The 7730-nt window shown below is 28.9% G+C and overlaps 1 pseudogene; it reads right to left on the reverse strand.

Annotated features, from left to right (window-relative positions):
* Positions 1 to 913: 913 nt before the first annotated feature.
* LOC111880157 (heat shock cognate 70 kDa protein-like) lies at positions 914 to 6539 on the reverse strand (annotated as a pseudogene).
* Positions 6540 to 7730: the final 1191 nt, after the last annotated feature.

Raw genomic sequence — 7730 nt, forward strand, 5'->3', positions numbered from 1 at the left:
TTGGGTCATATTTTGACCATTTTGTCCTTGGTACCAGTTTGGAAACGCATATGGTGCAGTTTAGTAGTGCAGGAGTGCAGGGGTATGTTTTGTTTTATCTTTTGACCATCTTGAATGGTCTTGAAAAGGAATAAGTAGTGTAGGGGTATGTTGGTCATGATTTTGTCCTTTAGTTTCATTCTAGGCCTTTTAATTTTCCATCATTTTTACTAATTAATTCATGCATCTAATGTAGGGGAATATCTTGGAGGATTTAGAGGCACAATTACAAGTTGCTACATCATCAATTGATCCATCTTGCAGTGGGTGGTTAAGGCTATTGTCCATCTTTATTGCATGATTTCATTTTCATAATACATTGACTGGTTTGTATTAAATTTGATTTTAACTTTTATGTTAACTTTGAATGGTTTGTATTCATAAAGATTGTTACTTTTTTTGTATTGAGGAAACAAAAAAAATTAAAGATGTTTAGGTTTTTGGATCAAACAACAACCTGAAAATATGCTTGTTTTTTTAGGGATGCGTTAGAGACCAAGAGGGCAGAATAGGTATATTGGTGAAAATATGGTTTAATTTTTTCTTCGGTCGTCTCTTTATCAATTTTCATTGAAAAAACTAACAAAAACCAATTTTTAGCGCAGTGGATACATCACAAGTTGCGAGGAAGAATGTAGTATTTTCTTGTTTTTCAATGGTGGTTTTTTGTTTTAAAATACACATACATACTATTATATATGTTAATAAAGTACTGTTAGTTATGAAAACAGTATTCTATTTGATTTTGTACGGATTGTTTTTTGTGAACAGTACTCTATCTCTAATATGATACGGATTCTTATACAACCGTATTCTACTAAGAGTATTCTATTTGCCGCTTTGTAGTAGTGAAATAAGCATTGCATTAGATAATTTTTTGTTGAGTTTCATAAATGACACACTTTAAAAAAAAAGGAGAAATTAATATCATTAATACACACATGATCAAATCAAATTCATTGCCCAATGTTGAACAATTGTCCAACTACTATTGAAAAATAAAACAAGCGCACAACTTATAATAAAAACATTCCTACCACTGTACCACATACTCATTATCCACCACACACAAATTTTACTTCATAAGTTGGGCAATGATTGGAAGACATACATTTTCCAGTTCATTTAGTGTTTTCTCATACTTATCAACATCTGCAAATTTGCTTAGATCAAGAATTTGGCTTGCGCTCCTTATCACATTTTCCATTTTTTCCAATTCTTCCTTTGGGATCTTTGTGTTATCAATACTTCCTATGCTTTTGATTTTGGCATTCACGTCGTAAATGTATTCCTCCAACAGATTATGTGCAAAAAGTTTCTTCTTATACTCCTCATCATCAAGTTTGTACTTTTCAGCGTCTTTCAACATTTTTTTGATCTCTTCCTTTGAAAGTCTCTGCTTGTCATCGCTGATTCTAATTTTTTTCTTTAGGCCAGTGGTTAACTCCTCTGCTGAGCAATTTAAAATTCCATTAACATCAATTTCAAATACCACATTTACCCTTGACATACCCTTTAGTGCAACTGGTACTGCAACTTGGAATTTCCCCAACCAGTCATTGTCTATAGCTCTACTTTTCTCACCTTGATAGACATCAAAAGTAATAGCACTTTGGTTATCCACACTTGTAACATAGATTCTTTCCTGCTTGACTGGTATTGGGGAATTTCTTTTGATTACAACAGATAAAGAGTCATCATGAATACTTACACCAAGTGAAAGAGGGACCACATCCAACAACACTAAGTTCTTCACTTTTTGATTACTTTCACCACTTAATTTTGCAGCAAGAACTGCTGCACCATATGCAACTGCTTCGTCAGCATGGATCTTCTTAGAAAGCTCTTTCCCGTTGAAGAAGTCTTTCAACAATTGTTGTATTTTAGGTATCCTAGTTGACCCACCAACAAGAACTACCTCATTTACATCTTTCTTGTTCGTTTCAGCATCACCCAAACATTTTTCCACCAACTGTATGCACTTACCAAATAAATCCCCATTAAGATGTTCAAATTTTACACGAGTTATTTGCATAGAAAAATCAATACCCTGATGCAAATCATCAATTTCGATAGGAGCGTCAGTAGTTGAAGAGAGTGATCGTTTTGCTTTTTCACAAGCTACCCTCAACCGCCCCATTGCTTTTATGTCCCTACTCATGTCTGTCTTGTGCCTTCGGTTGAATTGCATCACAAAATGTTCCACCATTGCATTATCAAAGTCCTGACCACCTAAGTGAGTGTCACCAGCAACAGCTTTCACAGTTATCGTACCATTGTTATTAATGTTGACAAGAGAGACATCAAATGTACCACCACCCAAATCAAAGATGAGCACATTTGTGTCATGACTTATATCAGTTTTCAAGTGTAATCCGTAAGCAATTGCAACAGCTGTAGGTTCATTGACTACTTGTAGAACATTAAGTCCAGCCACATGACCAGCATCTTTTGTGGCTTGGCGTTGGGAATCATTAAAATACGCTGGAACCGTGATGACTGCATCCTTTACGGTTTCACCAAGGTATGCCTCTGCAACTTCTTTTAGTTTCACAAGAACCATGGATGAAATTTCCTCTGCAAAAAACTCCTTCATTTCACCATTGTATTCAAGTACAATCTTTGGAATGTTGTTAGTCCCTTTTATAACTTTAAAAGGCCATAACTTCATGTCTTCCTGAATCTTGGCATCATAAAATCTCCTTCCAATCAATCGTTTTGCATCTGAAAATCCAAGTATGTAATAATCAATTACGAATAAAGAAACTTTTATAAATTCAAACTGCCTATAACAATGGACAATAAAATACAAACCATAAACTGTGTTGGTGGGGTTCACAAACATCTTGATCTTAGCAGCTTCACCTACTAGACGTCCGACTTCGTTGGAAAGAAACACAAGATGGCATAGTCCTATTACCTTGATCATTGGGTATGATCTCAACTTGATCATGTTGCCACACAGCCACACAAGAATATGTTGTTCCAAGGTCAATACCAATAGCTTTTTTCCCAACCATAATGCTTTCCAGTCAAGCCTACATTATATGAAATATAATGACTTCATTTAAATATGTGTACTCATTTAACTTGATTCCAACCATTTGAAGTTGTGTCACATTAGCATCTGACAACAATAACAAAAACACAAACAAATACATACAATGATAGAAACAGGGTTGGACAGTAATGTATAATGCGATAATCAAATCTTGGATATTGAGAGGGTTACATGGAGTCACTTTCCTTTTGCAATATTTCACCCCTATAAAGCTTTGATGTATGTAATATGCAGAAGAGAAATTAAATATCTTCACAAAAATTTTTTCTACTTATCTTCTTACCCATGTTAAATGGTAACAACTGGATTAAAATATTATTAAGGAAAATTAAATATGACATGTGTGATCATTTGACATGAGTAGAAAGATGGTACGAAGAAAATGTAGGAGGATATTTAATTTCCCTTTGCGAAAGGACAATATTACAAACTCTTTTATAGAAAAATATTTGCTATATACTAAAAATGATGAGACTTAGTCTTGTGCATAAGAGTTAAAAGTGAAAGAATCCTTAAGGAGATCAAACAAAGCAGTTTCCAAAAATAAACATGTATATTTATGAACATTTATCATTCTTATATATATATATATATATATATATATATATATATATATATATATATATATATATATATATATATATATATATATATATATATATATATATATATATATCATAACTTTTAAAACAAAGCAGATTCCAAAAATTAAACTCTCCGTCTCTCTCTTTCCATGAAAGTTTAATTATTTTTTATAACCATGGCTCCCACGGATTATAAAGCATATATATATATATATATATATATATATATATATATATATATATATATATATATATATATATATATATATATATATCATTTGTATGTTAATTCCTAAACAAATGAAATGTCACAAATGAACATGTATATTTATGAACATTTTACATTTATCATTCTTATATATATATATATATATATATATATATATATATATATATATATATATATATATATATATATATGTGTGTGTGTGTGTGTGTGTGTGTGTGTGTGTGTGTGTGTACTGTTTTATAATCCGTGGGATTCATGGTTATAAAAAATAATTAAATTTTCATAGTAAAAACTCAAAATTATTAATCTATTATTTTGAATAATTTATTTTCAAAAAATTATTAACTAAGATATAGTTTTTAGTTATACAAAATTTAAATCATTGATTTAATTAAATACGTGAAATTATATCATCTTATAATATATATTAATTGTATTTTAATTTTTATTCTAATTTTATTAATTTAATGTATTTAGAGTAGCAATTCTAAAATTTGAAATTTAAAATAAAAAATCAATAGGTTGATCATGATATATATATATATATATATATATATATATATATATATATATATATATATATATATATATATATATATATATATATTGGTCATCTATTATTAGATCCATACGATCATTAATAGTATTGGATAGTAACTATTGTATTTATCATATTTAAAAGGAACATTAAGGGTTTTATAAGGTTCATTAAACGAATACTACCTTTTAATGGCTTAAACAATGTTTTGAAAACCGGACCGGACATTGAACCGTTCGTTTTACCGGTTCGATGGTTCAACTGGTTTGACCGATTCGACCGGTCCTAAAAACATTCGGACGATATATATATATATATATATATATATATATATATATATATATATATATATATATATATATATATATATATATATATATATATATATATATATATATATATATATATATATATATATATATATATATATATATATATATATATATATATATATATATATATATATATATATCATGATTTTTGAACATATAAAATGAAACGGCACATTCCGATTTCAACTTCAAATAATTTATAAGCTTACTCCTTAAAATCATTTATAAACTTACTCCTTAAACTCTTGTTAAAAACGTAATGCCAAAAGAAAAAAAAAAAATCTTTTATTGAATGTAGAAGAGAATCCTCAACGTCACTATTCAAGTCTATCCCACATCGCCCAAAAAACTAAAATGGATGCTTTGGAAAGGTGTATAAAAGGAATGGAGTGAGTTGGTTTTGAAAGACCAAGGAACGGATCTCCCATATTACAGCGAGGGTCCCTTTAACTTCTTTTTAGTATAAAATTTATAATCTTTTATTGGGTTTCCGGTTTTGTCCGGTTTGACCAGTCTGGTTTTTGGTTGAATTGCTGGTTCGTTACCTGTTTGTTTACAAGTGGTTTTCAGGCTTAAGAGAATCGGTAAATTTACCGATTCCTGGTTAAACCAGTTGAATTTCTGTCTGGTCTGGTCCGGTTTTCAAAACAATGGGCTTAAAGAATGTTAGAGACCGTTCACATGTTCGATTTTTTCATAAATTGGATGAAACATGTTGAATATTAATCATTTAAATATGACCTTTGAATGAATCTATTTAGAAATTATCTAAGAGACCCGGATCTTATATAGGTTCTTGCAATTTCAAACTCTTAAAGCCAAAATTTCCCTGGGAATCAAAATTCAATTGCATCTTAGACTGTGTGACATTTTTGTGGGCCACAACATATTTTAATTCACTTCATTTCCTTCGGCTAAACGCAATGAATGGTTGAGAAAATTTCTCACTGTTTATTTTATTTTTTTATTTTTAAAAAAATTCCTACAAATATTATCCTCATTTTATAGAGAATTAAAAAGTATGAGTTTTGATATATTTTTTTTAATGATTTTTAGTAGGTATATAATCTAATAAGTTTTAAAAAAGAAAAAAAAAGTTGGCAAATACAAAATAGGTGAGAGATTGAGGGAATGGTTCCCTCACCACCTTTTCCCTCAGATAAGGTGCGGCGTTCAGCCGAGAGGGACATTCTCTTACCCTTTCCTTCGCCCACACTGTCCAGACTTACAAACCATAATTACTTTAGAAAAATTAATAAATATATACACATGTTAAAAATTATACAATTTTAGGAAATGATTTCGATCGTCTATTATTTTTCTTATTAATAAGAGAAAGTAAAGGAAGATAAACAAAAAACGATTTGACGTGAGTCCATTTGCAAACCAAAAATAAGCAGTTTTAGTATATAGAAAGTTTATAAAGCTTTATAAATACCTGTTTTGAGTTGAAGACTCACCAATTTTTGTATGATCCCTTGTTTATGTGTACCTCCTGCATGTACATTGATCACAAGCACATATAAGGTTCATTTCACATCATATTAATTCACACGAAAAATGTAGAATAAAACATGCAAGCGTTTCTTTAATGTTTGTTGAAAATATTAAAATTCAAGCATGAAATCAACTATTATTGAATTTATATATAATAAAGGAAATAATAAAATTTTATGTTATTGCGATAAATAGAAGAAAGATGTCATTACATCAAAATGTCACCTTTTATGAGTGAATGAATGAATCCCACCGTTCCTTGCTCTCTCTATGTATATACAACAAATTACCCAGTTATTAATACTCTTGGGTGAAGCTTTTGGGTTAAAAAAGATCCAAGTTGCATTAACCTAATCAATTCAGATCAAATCGAATCTAAACTTATAATCTTTTAAGACTTGTTATAATATTAAAACGACAAATATGGTTGTTAGAGAGTTGACATATATTGTTTGATATTAAAACAATAAATATGGTCGTTAGAGTGTGAACATATATTATTTGATATTAAAATGACAAATATGGTTGTTAGAGTGTTAAGATCCTCCCTAATAAATAAAAATGATTTTGCCACATGTCATCTTCTAATACATTCTTGCCACATGTCATTATGTAAGATATTTAAATTACTTAAATTCCACATGTCATTACGTGGATTTTTATTTCTTTATTAATCAAAAATTATAATTCCATTAATTAATACTTCTATTATTATATATATAAAGTATTTATTGTATTAAATGTGTAAATCAATATTATAATTATTAAAGATATTTTATTTCCATAAATTTCATTTTTTTTTCAAATTCAAATAAACTTATTGTTTAATCCTTTATAACATTTTGTTTTAATCAACCCGTATAATATACAGGTTACACAACTAGTTGAGAAAATTACAAAAAGAATATAGGACATATTTTTATTCTCACACTAGGTGTGCAGTCCGTGTATTACATAGGTTGATTAGAAAAATTAAAAATGAAAATGTAAACCCTTAATATTTTTTAAAATAAATATTCAAAATAAAAACAGAAAAACATATTTATTGCAATTTACTATCGCATTTATTAGATTAATACATTACATATATAACTATAAGTATTATATGACTTTTTAATTTTTAAAATTGAAAAAAAAAAACCAAAAATTGACATGTGGATATTATTTATTTCAAAAATATTACAAAATGACAAGTGTCAAAACTTATGAGAGACTGACATGTGATAAAATGAATATTTATTTATTAGAGTATATTTATCTTCTACATTTTTTCGTATTATTTAGGATCCATGCTTTATCCTTTGCTTAGACTTTTATATAGCTGCTTTATAATTCTCGTTAATTAATGAAACATAGATAAGACCATATCTTGCTCTACCGATTCTCTCATGGTATCAGAGCGGGATATGATCCAACCCTAATCCTCATCAACCCTAGCAGGTAATCATGG

This window comes from Lactuca sativa, chromosome 1 (genome assembly GCF_002870075.4).
Source record: "Lactuca sativa cultivar Salinas chromosome 1, Lsat_Salinas_v11, whole genome shotgun sequence".
Classification (NCBI taxonomy): domain Eukaryota; kingdom Viridiplantae; phylum Streptophyta; class Magnoliopsida; order Asterales; family Asteraceae; genus Lactuca; species Lactuca sativa.